At 34.1% G+C, this 17,578-nt stretch overlaps 1 long non-coding RNA gene and 1 pseudogene across 1 annotated transcript in view; one reads left to right on the forward strand and one right to left on the reverse strand.

Moving 5' to 3' along the window:
• LOC116150531 (uncharacterized) overlaps positions 1 to 17,578 on the reverse strand; it is a 64,873-nt gene that overhangs the window by 14,386 nt on the left and 32,909 nt on the right. The window lies entirely within an intron of this gene.
• LOC105084913 (proteasome subunit alpha type-3-like) lies at positions 13,446 to 14,366 on the forward strand (annotated as a pseudogene).

The raw sequence follows: 17,578 nt of genomic DNA on the forward strand, positions 1-17,578 counted from the left end.
ACATATTCTTCTAGAGAAAATCAGACTGCACAATCAGCCATCAACTGAAGACCAAAAGAATGTTCTTTTGACAATATACAAATAAAGCCTTTCTGCTGAAATTACCATTTTTTCAAATTGCCATTTGCAACAAGGTGATTATTTAGGGGGAAAAGAATTCTCTTTCAAGCCAAAGCAATTTACATAGTACTGCCCTTAATTATATGTACTTTAGGTTCAGTTTTTTGAAATCTGGTCAACTGGAATATGCCCAGCCATGGGACAGCTGAGCTATGAACTAACCTACAGAGGGCTGGGTAAAGAAAAACCAACCAACCAATCCAAACAAAGCTCAAGGCTGGAGATGGGCCAGTGCACTCTTAGGTCATTATTTTCTTTTCCAAGACTTAGGTACCAGTGTCTACCTTATTTGATTAAACACCACTTCTCTGCCATCTTGCAAACAAACAATTGGAGGATCACATGAAAAGTTTAGGGCAAGGTATCAGAGTTAGACACACCTAGTTCTGGATCCCAGATGGTCCATTTACTAGTTGGGTGATCTTAAAAAAAAAAAACAAAAACTCAATCTTCCCAAATCTCAGATTTCTCAAGTGTAAAATACTGGATACCTACTTTTCTATGACCTAAGGTGGGAGGAGGCAGGGGAGCGGGTTGACAAAGAGTAGGCATTAGATGTAGGTGATGGTCCTAGATTTTGTCTCAGGTGGTGGGATCATACGTGCTTATGGCCTTATTAAAAATAAATAATTAAATAACATAGTAAACAAACAAGGTCATGAATGAGCCAAGGATTACGTTGAATCCAATTCTGTGTGCTGAGATCCTAATAATAATAATAGCAATAACAATAGTGATATTTATTTTGCAGAGTTGTCGTTGGCTTTAAATAACATATGTGGAATGTTTAGCACATTGGCACATTTTAATTACTCCACAAAGAGAGTCGCAATTCTTATGATGGTGGTGAGTGGCAGTGATGGGTGAGAAGGGAAAACTTTTTAAAAATTATGCTGAAGAAATAATGATGTCCCATAAAGAATGATCATTTTCTACTTACTAGCCTAAAATTCAGGACATTGAAATTGTATCTAAATGACTAGACTCCCTCTCGCAGACCAGATCATTAACACACCATTTTAAAGTCTAATAACCCTTTGGGATATGTAATCTAGAGTTATAATACGATTTAAATAGTTGTTGGTTGATTTGTTTTCTATTAAAGTGTGGTCTGGCCTTCCAGAAACTTACGTTATTCATGGAAGAGGGGGAAACAGTACTACAACACGAAATGATTACAAAACTAAAATGCACCAGAATGTGATACGAATGAAAATCCCTTAAAGCAGTCCAGACAAAACAGAAGGCTTCCTGGAATAAGAAGCCAAGTTTCAAGAAGGGCAGGATTTGAAGACACGGTGAAAATTGGGTGAAGCACAATCTCATTTTTAAAGGAGAGAGTTTTCTTCCTATTCTTTCTAGAACACGGGGGTCATGTCTGCCCCTCTGACAGCCGTTACTGACAAAAGCAATATGCTAAAGAAGAAATTAAGAACAAGGTAGTGGTTTGACCCCAGCTTGTACTAAATAATCTCACTTTCTTGCTTCTTAAATGTGAATCTAATTTTAAAATAGATTCTAAAATATTGCCTAAAGGTAAAGTTGTCAGGGACAAGCACAGAGACAGAAAAGAAGTGCCAGGTATTGGATCTCAGATTGGTTGTATCTGATACTCAAATCACATGGGACTATGAGCAATTCTGGGACACCAGGTAAAGAGAGGTATTGATATAAGGAAGAAAAGGAACATTAAAGATAGTAAGAGGCTAAGTAAAAACAGCAAATAATTTTGTCTTTATACATTATTAAAAGGTGGCATGAAAACACATAATTTTGCTGAGTCATTTCAATTGGCTAAATTTCCACATAGTAAAAATTAATGGCACGTAATTTTATTTATATATATATATATATATATATATATATATATATATTATATTTATATTTATACACAAATAACAAATAATAATGTCCCCTTTTACTCTGAAATTCTAAGATCTCCTTAAATAACTTTATTTGCTTTAATGAATTATCACCCTAGGAAATACATATTATATTAAAGCATAGTTAGTGTACATATTCAGAAAAGAATAGCAATGTTGTTTAAAAAGTATTTACTTGTGGAAAAGAAGTTTTGTAGAAACTATTCTAAAATCTTTAATACCAGTATAGAAAAAAGTTAGTAAGGATTTGATTGAAACATGTAAAACTGTAAAGGATATAGTATAAACTGATCTAGATAACTTTCTACTCCCAACACAACCAAGGGCAAAAAGTTTTGATGAAACTTAAAAGTAGTAACTTCAGCAGAGGAAAAAGTACAGAAAAACTACACAAGACATAAGAATTGCCTCTCAAATCTCCCAGGGTGAAAAACCATATAAACAAATTTATTTAAGTAAAAATAGTGTGCTAATTTGAAGACCAGGTGATATTTAACAAATGTTAACAAATATATATTCATCAAATATTTATTAAGTTCTTGCTGTGAACAAAACAAAGTCTCTGCTTTTTTGAGCTTATATTCTACTGAGAAAGATAGAGAACAAACAAGTAAAGGATCAAAAAAATCATGTACTTTCAGACTGTGATAAGTGCTATGAAGAAAACAAACCAGGAAACAATGCAGAGAGTGATTGGGGATGTGGTGAGATGGGGTGCAATTTTAGACTGTGGTCAGAGAAAAGTTTTCTGAGGTTATATTTCAGCATAGAACTGAGTAATGAGGAGAAACTAGCCATGTAAACATCTAGGGGTGCAATTTTCCAGGCCACTTAATAGGTATAAATGTCCCATAGTAAGATAGATAGAAAGATGGTGGGGGGTGTGGGTGAGTGGCTGGATGCATTGATTGGATGGATGGAGAGAGAGAGAAAGATAGACAGATAGATAGATGGATAACTTAACTATATAGAACACTCCACATATAAAAACATACACAGAATACTCTATCCAAAATCAGCAGAATACACATTTTTCTCCAGTGGACATGAAACACTCCAGGATAGACCATAGGTTAGGTTCTAACAAGTCTCAGTAAATTCAAAAACATTGAAAACATACAAGGTATCTTTTCTGATAATAATGAAATGGAACTAGAAATCAGTAGCAAAAGGAAAATTGGAAAATTTGCAAATATGTGGAAATTAAACAACATAATCTTGAATAACCAATGGGTCAAAGAAGAAATCACAAGGGAAATCAGAAAATACTTTGACCTAAATGAAAATAAAACACCACATACCAAAACCTATGGGATGCAGTGAAAGCAGTGCTAAAAGGGAAATTTATAGCTGTAAAATGCAGGCATTAAAAAAGAAGAAAGATTTCAAATCAGCAACCTAACTTAATACCTTAAGGAACTGGAAAAGAAAGGGCAAGCTAAACCCAAAACTAGCAGATAAAAAGAAATAATAAAGATTAGGGCAGAGATAAATAAAATAGAGCATAGAAAAACAATAGCAAAAATCAATGAAACCAAAAGTTGATTCTTTGAAAAAATCAACAAAGTTGACAAATCTTTAGCTAGACCGACTAAGAAAAAAAGAGAGGAGATCCAAATTGCTAAAACTATAAGTGGAAGGGGGAATATTACTACCAATTATACAGAAATAAAAATAACTATAAGAAAATATTGTGAACAATTGTACACTGACTCATTGGTTAACCTAGAATGAAATGGAAAAATTCCTAGAAACAATCTACCAAAACTGAATCATAAATAAACAGAAGATCTGAATAGAACCTACAACTAATAAGAAGATTGGATCACTAACCAAAAACCTCCTTCCCTCAAAAAAAAGTCTTAGACAGATTGTTTCACTGGTAAATTCTACCAAACATTTAAAGAATAATTAACACATATACTTCTCAAACTCTCCCAAAAAGACTGAAGAGAGAAAACTTTCTAACTCATGCATTAGGCCAGCATTACCCTGATACCAAAACAAGACAAAGACACTACAAGGAAAACTGCACATCAATATCCTGATGAGATACTGCAAAAATCCTCAGCAAATTACTAGCAAATTGAATTCAGTCACATTTTAAAAGGATTAAATAACATGAGCACATGGCATTTATTCCTGGAGTGCAAGGATGGTTGAATGTAATGAAAAATCAACCAATGTAATACGCCACATTAATAGAACGAAGGGAAGAAAAATCACATGATCATCTCAATTGATGCAGAAAAAGCATTTAATAAAACTCAATACTCTATCCTAGAGAATGTTCCATGTCCACTAGAGAAACATGCATATTCTGCTGTGGTCATCTATTCCTAATTTAGTCTCTATTTTTGTAATCATGTTGGATGTTGAAGTTCATTAAATACTTATTTTCTGCAAATATTACAATCACTATATACATTTTCCCCTTTAGGCTATTGATAAGAAATAAATATATTCATTGTTTTCCTAATATTGACTGATCCTTGCAGTCCAGGGAGGGACTCATTGGTAATGGCATATTAAGTATTGCTTAACTACAATTGCCATTGTTTTATTAGGATTTTTACGTAAACATTGATAAGTGAGCTGGCCCTGTCTTATCAGGTTTTGATGTCAGTGTTAGACTTTCTTCAGAAGTAAAAGAAAGATTTCCTTTTTGGCATTTGGCCACAGTAAATTCTATCCAACTTACCCATTTCTTTAAAAAAATTGAAGAATTATGGTTTCATGGCCTGAAGATTTTAAAGAAGAAGTTCTTTGATAACTTTTTCAATTGTTTCTATTGTTACTCATCTGTTTAGATTTTTCTATTTTGGTGGCTATTTGGTATTTTTCACTTAAAATTTCAAATGTATTTTTTCAGGAATTTTAATTTCCTCTGTATCAATACTATTTTTTTTAGAAATGTATTTGTCCTTTTTTGCTTTTTCTTTTATTTTTACTACTCCACTAGCCAGTGGTTTATCTGCTTTTTGCTTGCCATGTTGTTATGCCATCTTCAAAGAATCACCTTTTTTTTTTTTTTCACAATTAAATGTTTGGTTTGATTTTGTGAGTTTTTTTCTTTGATCTATTCTGTGACTTTGTGTAATGGGTGAACTTATTCTCATTTATATGTATTGGAATAGAAGATATATTTAATATTTATTATTTCATTTTCAGTTTTCTATGTGATAACAATTGCTATGTGTATGGTCTTTTCTGTATTTGGTTTTATAGGGGTGTGTGTGTGTTTCTTTGGATAATTTGGAAAGTTTATTACCTGCTTTTGGGGTTTTCTTATTGTTACTATGTTTGTTTTGCAATCACTATAACTTTATTTACTATCATTAACTCTCCATTTATTAATTTACCAACTGCAGACTTCATCTTTTGAGTCCCAATTATGGAAGAATATCAAAGAAATGATCATAAATAAATCTCTTCCCACTTCTGTGACCATATTTTCCATAACTGCTTAGTCTTAATTCTATATTTAAACTGAGTTTTATCTCCAGTCTTTTTATTGTGGCTCCTCTCTTTACTTTTTGATTATTTTGCTTTGATTTTTCTTGTTTTTTCAAAAAGGTCATGTAGGTCTTGGGTTTGCTCATGATTGAGATTGTCTACTTGTCTATTTCTTGCCTTTATATTTGGTTGTCAGCTTGACTGAGAAAAATATTCTTGGATCTCGCCTTCTTTTTCTCAACACTTTTCAGACATTGAATAATTCTCAGAGAAGTCTGAAGCATTCCTTATTTTTCCCCTGGTAAATAATTAGTATTTGCCTGGATATGTAAAGAATTTTATCTTCATCAGTGAAATGCAAAAATCATTAGGCTGTATCTCAGTTTAGCTGCTCCTGTAACATTTTTTTCCCCCAGGAACAAGACTTTCTAGGGTAACTCCCTCCAATCAGGAAAATTCTCTTCTACTGGTTTTTAAGGACAATTTCTGATCCATTTGTATTAGTTTATCCAATTCCAGGACCTTAATTACTTGTATTCTAATTAGTCTTTGTCCTTCAAATACCTTCCTTTCTCTTTAAATTGCTTTAATTTGTCTTTTAAAAAAATATGCAGACTCCATGATTTTCAAGCCCCTGTAACAGTAATTGGTTCTGTATTGTGTCTGTTCTGTTTTCTGCTGTTTCTAATTTTTTTAATGGCTTTGTAGTGGAGTTGTTTCGGCTTCCAATTTGTTCCTAACTCTGTGTCATGGTTTGTATTCCCCAGAAGCAGACCCAAGAATATGAGTGAAAATAATTTATTTGAGAGGTAATTCCAGGAAACACTAATAGAGGGGTGGGGGAGTAAGACATGAAAGGGAAAGAATCCAATTATATTAGCAAGCAAGCAACTGCTGTGGGCAGCTGGAACTAAAACCTACTCGGGGAGCTCTTAGAGACCTTGTAGAATGGGCTCAGAGTTATCCCAACCGACAGGCAAAGAAGCTGGAGTATTTATCCAACAACTTCTTGTCTGTCACTGGTTATAGGCTGTTTCTTGGGAGCATTAATGTTCTGACACTTCCCACTTGCCCTGAATGTGGGCTGGGCATAGTGCTTTGATCAGAAAAATGACCTCTGACAGTGTTACAGGTGGCCACAGGTTTACAGAGAAGAGATGTAGAGAGGGTAAGCCAGCGGGGACATGGGTAGGATACTAACTGTAAACACTTTTTTCATCTTTGTGTTGTGGTTTCACCTCATTTTTTTACCTATTTTTTAAAAACTGCATAGTCTCACTAATTACTTCTGAAGCCCCACTGGCCAATGTAGGTGACCCCACTATCCACAAGTGACCAATGAGAAACTGAAACATGACTAATCTTACCTGAGATGTGTTTTAAGTGTAAAATTCCAGATCTAAAGTTTGAGTAGAAATAAATGTAAAATAGCTCCTTAATAATTTTATATTGATTATATGTTGAAATAATATTTTGGATATATTGGGTTAATGAAAAGATATTAAAACTAATTTCATATGTTTTAATAAACATTTTGAATTTGACTACTAAAATTTTTTTAATACACATATAGAACAGATTTTTTTAATCTCTACCTTGCATGCTAAGTTTCTTTTTACTTTTTACTTGGGAGGGTGGGGGATCTAGAGAGTTTACTCGAACACCATACTATTTTTTGCTTGTTTCTTCACCTTACTTTCCAGAAATTCTATTTCTGTTTCTGTAATGTTGGTACATTCTTGTAACATTCAGTAGGCTTGTTGATTACATGTTGATTTAATATTTTATTTATTTACATTTATGAAAAAGGAAATCTTTACTTCCAGACAAGATGGATTAATAGGAACCAGACTTACCCTCCTTTGGAGGTTCTTTCTAACACAAACTGGGTCCTGCAATTCAATTCAATTCAGAGACTAACTACTTGGAGTTTTCATCAGACTCCACACCTACAGGACTGCACCCACTTCAGATGTCAATCACAAGTACTCCTGACCAAACAACTTTAAACCAGGGGCTTCCATGACCCTCACTGCTGGCTTGATAATTTGCTAGAATGGCTTGCAAAACTGAGGAAAACATTCCACTTACATTTATTGGTTTATTATAAAGGCTACAACTCAAGAACAGCCACAAGGGAGCAAGGCACAGACAAAATGTGTGTGTGTGCATGTGCGTGCACACACATGTGCTTGCACACACAGGGAAACAGAACGTCCATGTCCTCTCCTGGCCCACCACCCTGCCTGCAAGTCAATGTGTTCACCAGCCTGGAAGCTGTCTGAATCTCTTATACAAGAGTTTTAATAGAGGTCAGTTCCCAGCTGTCACTCCCTTCTCTGGAGGTCAGTGGAGGTGGAGCTGAAAGTTTCAACTCTCTACAGTTGACCCTTGAAGAACATGGAAGTTGAGGGTACCAACCCACCAAGCAGTTGAAAATCCAAGTGTAACTTGTGAATTCCCCAAACTTAACTATAAATAGTCTACTACTGACCAGAAGCCTGACTGATAGACATAAAAATATATGTTAATTGTGTTATGTCATATGTATTATATACTGCATCCTTACAATAAAGTAAGCTAGAGAAAAGAAAATGCTAGTTAGAAAAGCATAAGGAAGAAAAAACACATTTGCAGTATTGTATTTACTGACACCATAAGTGCTACATCATCTGTCTACGTGATGAATCACGTGTCAGTACCTACACCAACACTGTCTTATTTGGTACAAGATACTGTAAATGTTACTAACACTGAACATCAAAAGTGAAAAGACAATGTGAAAAAGAAATTCATATTTATTTACAGGTATGACAATTCATGCATTGATAAAGCAGCAGCAATGAGACTGTCTTATGGTTACACAGTATAATCGATCTGATTGCTTCACGGTAGCTTAGCCCATACACTAATTAATGAATTGTTATAAAATTTTATGGCATACAGTATTATAGTCATATTCATAATACAGTATTAGAAACATTGCTACATTCTTTAAAAAAACCTATGATGATAGGCTGATTGGCAGTTGCTCCAATTATGAGAGAGGCGCACTGTATGGTAATGTAATACTTTGAAAGCAAGCCACAAACTTATAAAACAGTAAGAAAACTAACACATTATTAATTTCATATGAAATATCACTCACCTTATCCCTATGTAAAGATAGACAGGTATCTACATACACTTTATGCATTCATGACATACCTAACTTTCTCTTAATTTTTTTGATATGTCTAGGCTAAAATGTTCATCTGTGAGATTTTTCAAATTGTTGCAAATCTCCAAAAATGTTTCTAATATATTTATTGAAAAAAATTTGTGCAGCTCAAACCCATGTTGTTCAGAGGTCACTGTAATTATTTGGTCTTTCTGGTGCTCAGTCCCCTTCTGAGGCTTTATAGGGGCCCCACCCTATGTCACCTCATTAGCACAAACTCAGAGGTGATGAAAGGGGCCCGTTATGAATAACAAAAGACACTCCGATCCCTCAGGAAATGGCAAAGGTTTTAGGCGCTCTGTGCCAAGGACCAGGGGAAAATACCAAATATAGCTCTTACTGTACCACACCTTCTGAATTTAAAAAACAAAACAAAACAAAACCCAGACAAAATACACAAAACAACAGTTTCCAACACATTGGGTGTCAGGCCAAAAAGGAAAAAAAAAAAAAAAAGGATAGTGATTCCTGAGAGACAGGAAATACATGAAGTGAGTCTTATCACTGTTCCATTACGGCCTGTTGAAAATCTCCAAGCCCCAGTGAAGTGAGAGAGAACTCAGATGGAGCTCAGCAATCTCCCTAAGTTGAGGAGACAAAGCTAGGAATTTGGGGAGTCTAAGGCATCTAGATTCTCAGGGCAGATTAACAGAGAGGAGATAGCTTCAGAGAGAAGACTTCAGCTTACATACTGATCAGTGCATGCCTGGAGGAAACTGCTAAAGGCCAGGGGAAGAACCACCCTACAGTATCAGAGGGGAACACTCTCAGAACTCATGCAGGACTAGGAATAGTTCCCAGTCTCACAATTCAGAGAGAGCCAAAACTAGCCCTAAACTAAACACTGCTTTGGTCTTGCCTAGTAAACCTTCAAAGTACAGCCTCAAAGGATCAAACAGTTTCCAAGCAAGTTAACCCTGTCCCAGAAAAAAGATCAAGAATATTTATAGAGATATAAAAATATCCAGCATACAAGAAGATAAAATTCACAATGTTTGGCATCCAACAAAAAATTACTAGGAATGCAAAGAAGCAGGAACATAGGACCCATAATGAAGAGAAAAATCAATCAATTGAAAAAGACCCATATTTAACACAAAGGATTGAATCAGTCAGCAAGAAACAGTTACAGTAACCGCACTCTGTATGTTCAGAAGTTAGAAGATGACTGAATAGGTTAAGTGGAGACATGAAAGATATTTTAAAAGACACTTCTCAGAGATAAACACTGTAACATCTGAGATGAAAATTTCACTGGATGTTATTAATGGCAGATTAGACATTGCAGAAGAACATTAGTGAACTTGAAGTTTTAGCAATTGAAATTATACAAAAACAAAAGGACTAAAAAAAAAAAAAAGAACAGAACATCAGTGAGATATGGTAAAATTTCAGGTGGCCTAATATATGTGTAATTAGAGTCTGCAAGAGTAGGGGAGACAGTTAAGAAAAAAATAGCCCTTGATTTCCAAAATCTGATCAAATAAACTACACAGCAAAGAAACTCAGTGAGCCCCAAACACAAGAAAAACGAGTGTAAACGATTCATTAAAAAACAGAAAATGAAATGTGCCAAAATGTTCACAATTGTTTAATCTAAGTATTACATGTATTTACTGTGCTATTTTATTCACTTATAGTTGACATTTTCAAAATAAATACTGAGAGAAAAAAAGAAAAAGAAAAACAAGGAGAATTACACCAGGGTTTACAATAATCAAATTGCCCAAGACTATTAACAAGGAGCATTTACTAAAAGCAGCCAGAGAAGAAGACATATTATGTCAAGAAGAACAAATAGTAAGGATGACTACAAATTTCTCATAGGAAACAATGCAAGTCAGAAGCAGCTGACCAGTGTGTTTAAAGGCCACCCCTCCAAATTATCTAACTAGGATTTATAGATAGCAAATATATCTCTCAGAAATGATGGCAAAGGAGACTTTTTAAAAATGAAAGAGTTAATGACTAACAGACCTATATGACAGGAAATACTAAAGGAGGTTTTTCAGGCAGAGGATGAATGATATCAAATGGAAAACTACACTAAGGAAGAAATAGAACCAGAAAGGATAACTATGTGGGTAAGCAAAACAGACTCTTTTTCTTATTTAAGTATCGTTGAAAGAAAATAAACTGTCTAAAGCAAAAATAACAATGATGTATTGTGGAGCTGATACAACATGTGCAAAGTAAAATGTACAGAAACAATAGCATAAAGGTCTGGGGGGGAATAGAAACATGATGCTGTAAGGGTCTTTACACTAAACATGAAGTGGTATAATATCACTTAACAGCAGACTTTTATAAGTTAAAGGTGTGCACAATAAATTGGGAAGTAGCATCTGAATTAATACAATACACTATAGCTCACAAGCCACAAAGGAGATAAAACAGAATTTTATCCAAACATTTAAGGAAGAAATAATACCAGTTATATACAAATGCCCAAATAATTTTAAATAAAGTGGATTAAGAGAAAAAGGAGAGCAAAGAACAGGGACAAAAAGAAACCAAACAGCAAGATGGACCAAATCATATCGATAAATGTGATGGTCTAACCACCCAAAGTAAAAGGAAAAGATCATGAGGTGTCATTTAAAAAGCAAAACCCAACATGCAATCCTACAAGAAACCCACTTTAAACACAAAGACACACATAGGTTAAAACTGAAGAGATGGAAAAAGCTATAACATGCTAACACTAATTAAAACTGGCTATATAAAGATCAGACACAGGAAACTTTAAAGCGAAGAATATTGCCAGGGATAAAGAGGGTTATATCATAATAATAAAAGGATCAATTCAATAAGAGGACTAAAACTCCTAAATGTTCATGCACCTAATAGAAAAATACAAAATACATGAAACAAAAACTGATAGAATGGCAAGGAGAAATAGGCAAACCCATAATTAAAATTGGAGCTTTCAATACCCCTTTCTCCATTTTTTTCAAAATAAAACAAGTAAACAGAAAATCAGAAGAGATTTAGAAGACCTGAACAGTCCTACCAACCAAACTGACTTTTATAAAGCACTCCATTCAATCAGGAAAGAAGAGAAATTTTTATTGTGTACATGGAACATTGACCAAGATGGTTCATATTCTGGGTAATAAAGTTAAGTATTGACAAGTTTAAACACCTACAAATCATGCAAAATATGACTTCTGGTCACAATCTAAGTAAATGAAAAAACCCAAAACAGTAGAATCATAAAATACAATAATATGTCAATTAAAAGGAATGAAATACTGATGCATTCTATGCCACAGATGAATTTCAAAAGCATTATGCTACAGGAAAGAAGCCTGTTACAAAAGAGTAGGTATTATATGATTCTGTTTATATGAAATGTCCAAAATAAGGAAATCTATAAAGAAAGAAAGTAGATTAATGGCTGTCTTAGGCTAGGGAGGTGGGAAGCAGGGTGCAGAAGAAAGGGAATAACTGCTAATAGATACAATGTCTCTTTGGCAAGTAATGAAATGTTCTAAAATTAGATTGTAGGGATGGTTACACAACTCGGTGAATATATCAAAGACATTTAATTTTACATTTTAAATGGGTGACATTTATGGTGTTAAAACTATATATCAACAAAGCTGGTAAAAATAACAATACAGAATTACACCTGAAAAACCCACAAATATTTTTAAATAACACACTTATAAGTACTCCATGGATCAAAAAAAATCCAAGTGTAAATTAGAAAGCACTTTGAATTGAATGAAAATGAAATATAACATACAATTAATGTAGTATGGAGAGAGAAGTTTATTGCACTAAAACACCTATACCAGAAAAGAAAAGTCTCATAATGACCTTGCTTCCATCCTAAGAAACTAGAGAAAGAAGAATGAACCCCAAAGCAAGAAGAAAAGAAATAATGACATTCAGAGAAGAGATCAGCAAACCAGAATATAGAGGGGAAAAAACAGAGAAGAATCCACGAAACCAAAGTTCGATCTTTTCTATAGATCTTTGAGAATATCTATAAAACTGATACAATCCTAACCATACTGTTCAGGAGAAAACATAAATTTCTAGTATCAAGGATGAGAGATGACATCATTGCAGATTCTACTGTTAGGAAAAGGATTATTAGGGAATGTTATAAACAACTTCATGTCAGTAAGAATGTAGATGAAATGGACAGATTTCTTGGAAGACACAAATAAACAAGCTCACTAAAAAAAAAGTAGCTAACGTGAACAGCCCTTTATCTATTAAGCAGCCGTCTATCGTTAAAAACCCTTCCCACAGAGAAAATTACACCCCCAGATGGCTTCATTGTTAAATTGTATCAGATATACAAGGACAAAAATACCATTCTAGGAAGGCTCTTCTGAAAAACTGAATTGAAGGGAATATTCCCAACTCATTCCATAAAGCCAGAATTACTGTGTAGCCAAAACCAAAGATATTACAAGAAAATAAAATTATAGACTGATATCGCTCATGAACACAGATGCAAAATTCTCAAAAAAAAAAAAAAAAAGAAAAAGAAAACAGAAAAAAGAAAATCTAGCAATATATAAAAAGGAAAACACCTCATGGCCAAGTGGAGTTTATTCCAGGATAGTGAGGTTGATATAAAATTCAAAAATCAAACAGTATAACTTACCAAATTAATAAAACAACAAAAAACCCCAAACCTATATGATCATCTCAAATGACCTAGAAAAAGCATTCAATAAAATCTAGCATTGCTACTTGATAAAAACTCTCAGAAAACTAGGAATAACAAGACTGGTTTTAGCACAATGAGCTCAGCTGTCACTAGGTACGACCTTTCAGGCTCTACATTCTCTCCTGATGGGAGAGTTTTCAAGTTGAGTATGCTTCAAAGGCTGTGGAATATGCTAGTCCTGCTACTGGAATCAGATGTACAGATGGCGTTGTCTTTGGGGTAGAAAAATTAGTTCTTTCTAAACTTTATGAAGAAGGTTCCAACAAATGACATTTTCATGTTGATCGGCATGTTGGAATGGCAGTAGCAGGTTTGTTGGCAGATGCCCGTTCTTTAGCAGACATTGCAAGAGAAGAGGCTTCCAATGTTAGATCTAACTTTGGATATAACATTCCACTAAAGCATCTTGCAGACAGAGTGGCCACGTGTCTACATGCCTATACACTCTACAGTGCTGTTAGAACTTTTGGCTGCAGTTTAACGTCAGGGTCTCACAGTGTCAATGACGGTACACAACTCTACATGACGGACCCATGGGTGTTTCATATGGTTACTGGGGCTGTGCCATTGGCAAAGCCAGGCAAGCTGCAAAGACAGAAATAGAAAAGCTTCAGATGAAAGAAATGACCTGCTGTGATGTTGTTAAAGAAGTTGCAAAAATAATTTACATAGTACACGATGAAGTTAAGGATAAAGCTTTTGAACCAGAACTCGGCTGGGTTGGTGAAATAACTAAAGGCATGAAACTGTTCCAAAAGATTTAAGGGAAGAGGCAGAGAAATATGCTAAGGAATCTTTGAAGGAAGAAGATGAATCAGATAATGATAACATGTAACAAACAGCAACTATTTTAAATCTAATACAGTCCCGTGTAACTATTTAGCCCTGTGGATTACTACATACCCATAGACCAATTTTCATTGAATTTTTGTCTTGTGAAAAAAACAAAACAAAACAGGAAACTTCTTTAAACTGGTAAAAGGCATTTATGAAAAACCAGAGCTAACATCATATTTAATAAAGGACCAGAAAAAACAAAACAAAACAAAACTAGAGCCAGTGTCATAGTAAAGGACTGAATGTTTCCCTCTTAAGATCAGGAAGAAGACAATGATGCCCATTAACACTGCTTCCATTCAACTTTGTACTGGAGTTCTAAATTCTACCCAGTGCCAAAAGGCCAAAAAAATTAATCATCCAGATAGGAAAATGAATGAATTTTTTTTTTAAGTGAAAGCAAGTTTATTCAGGGAGATACACACTCCATAAAAAGAGTGTGGGCTGTCTCAGAAGGCAACTGAGGCTCCGGGAGATGGAGTTGTCTTGGAAAGTCAGAGCAGCCTGAAATTTTAAAAAGCAGCGTAGCATCAAAAATATGAAAGGTTTAGGGATAAATATGATTAAAAGATGTTACGACCTGCTCACTGAAAACTACAAAACACTGCTGAAATTTTAAAAGACCCAAATACGTGGGGAGTTTTATTTGGGGTCTGCAGAAGTCAGTATGTTAAGCAGTCAATTATTCCCCAATTAATATATTCACATTCAAAATTCCAGAAGGCTTTATTTATTTATTTTTTCTTTTGTAAAAATTGACAAACTGGTTCTTGGAGATGCCAAGGATCTAAAATAGCCAAAGTGCTATTGAAAAAAGTGACAAAGTTGTAGGATTTATACCACTTGGCTTCAAAATGCATCATAAGGCTACAGTTATCAAGACAGTGTTTTACTGGCATCAAGACAGGCAAATATATCGAAAGAGCAGAACAGAGTCACCAAAAACAAACCTACACATATATAGCCAATGATTTCTGACAAATATGCAAAGGCACTGGTTTGGTAAAAAAGGGTAGTCTTTTCAATAAATGATGCTGGAACATTTGACTATCCTTGTGCAAAACAAAAATGAATAAAAAATGTTGATCTGTACCTCACAACTTTACAAAAGTTATCTCAAAATATATCATAGACCTAAACATAAAATATAAAACTAAAAAAAAACTCTAGAAGAAAAATGTTGTGACCTTAGGTTTGGCAGTGATTTCTTAGATATAACACCAAAAGCATAAGTCATAAAAGAAAAAGTTGATAAACTGGGCATCATCAAAATTAAAAACTTTGGCTCTTCAGAACACTCTTAAGACAACCCAAAGAATGGGAGAAAATATTTGCAAGTTGAACAACTTGCATCTAGGATATATAAAAAACTTTTAAAATTCAAAATTCAGTAATAAGAAAACAGATGCCTTAATGAAAAATGGAAACAATCTAAACAGACACTTCACCAAAGAAGATGTGTTGATGACAATAGTCAATAGGGAAATGCAAAATAAAACTCCCAGGAGAGAACACTGTGCACCTCAGAACTGCTAAAATTAAAAAGACTAACCATAACAAGTATTGGCAAGGATATGGAGGAAACAGAACTCACATATACTACTGGTGGGAAAGTGAAATGTCAGAATCACTTTCGGAAACAGTTTGAAAGTTTCTTAAAAAGTTAAACATATGTCTACTATATGATCCCACAATTCTTTTTTTTTTTTTTTTTTGGTATATATTTTTATTGAAGTATAGTCCGTTTACAATGTTATGTATTTTTTCCCCCACAATTCTTCTCCTAGGTATTTACCCAAGATAAGTGAAAAAATATGTTCATAGACTTGCACATGAATGTTCATAGTAGTTTTATCGGTCATAATCCACAACTGGAAACAACCCAAATGCCCATCAACAGATAAATGGGTAAATAAATTATAGTCTATCCATACAACGGAGTACTACCCAGCATACAAAGGAGTACTACCCAGCATACAAAGGAATAAACTGTTAATACGGCCAACAGTATGGATGAATCTTGAAATAATCATGCTGAGTGAAAGAAGCCAAAGAAAAGTACATACTGTTCTATGGCTCTATTTAAATAAAATTCTAGAAAATGCAAAAGTAATCCATGATGACAAAAAGCAGATCAAATTTCCCGGGAATGGAGAGAATAAGTTAGAAAGAGACATGAAGAAACTTCTGGAGTGATTATCTGATTGCAGTATCTAATTGTACACTTTAAATACCTACAGTTTATTGTATGTCATTCATACCTCAATAAAGCTGCTAAAAACTCATTAAAATGAGCTATAAATGCCTTTTTTAGAAATACTGCATGGTTTAAGAAACAGGTGGTTGAAGTAGTGTGTAGCAAAAACAAAAAAATCATTTTGAATTTCAAAGGTTCTGTTTAAGGCATAACATAAACTAGATCTTTTTTTTTTATTATTAATTATTGGTTTGATGAAATGCTACCTCCTGATAAAGTCAAAATTCATTAACCTCAGATGGTCAATTTCCCCCCTCAGGGAAACATACTGCATCAGTGGATTTATAAATATTTAATGCTATCATAGAGGACTTTAAAAGTGCTGTACACTATGACTTGTGGAGAAACAAAGTATATCACTAAGTCTGAAGACTAAGATATAATTTAAAAAATGTGTTTAAAAAGAGCATTTAAGGGTGTCAGTAGAGGAAAGTAAAAAGAAGAAATAGAAAAGTATGGAGGCTATGAGATAAGGTGCTTGTTAAATGCACTTAATACCTGCAGTTTGGCAGAAACATGAGAATCAGATTGAGCCCCATTATTAGAATAATAATTACAAGATAATGATGAGGAGATTGATCCTCTTTGACTACAATTCCCCATAATAGAAATAAGTCCGAGAAGGAAGTGTTCCCAACTAAGGGTTGACGATCTTCCTGATGACTGAGTGGAGTTTGTTTTGTTTTATTTTTAATTGAAATACATTCAACACATAACACTGTGTAAATATAAGGTATACAACATGTTAATTTGACACACTGAGCACTGAATGTATAAATACATTTAGATATTGAATAGTGTTTTTTAATTTTTAATTTTTTAGGGGGGGGATTAGGTTTATTTATTTATTTTTAATGGAGATACTAGGAATTGAATCTAGGACCTTCTGCATGCTAGACACACACTCTACCACTCAGCTATACCCTCCCCACCCTTGAATGGAATTTTAAAATAGAGTGAAGCTGAAGCACTCTGAATCCAATAGCCCATTAGGTGGTAACATGCAAATTGGGCTGGGTTATAGGCTTGAGATGGCTCAGCTTTTCTGCCACATTCATGATTCACTGGTTGGTTTATTAATTACATATTGAGCATCTACTGTGCATTGACAC

The sequence above is a fragment of the Camelus dromedarius genome, chromosome 26 (assembly GCF_036321535.1).
Source record: "Camelus dromedarius isolate mCamDro1 chromosome 26, mCamDro1.pat, whole genome shotgun sequence".
NCBI classification, from domain to species: Eukaryota; Metazoa; Chordata; class Mammalia; order Artiodactyla; family Camelidae; genus Camelus; species Camelus dromedarius.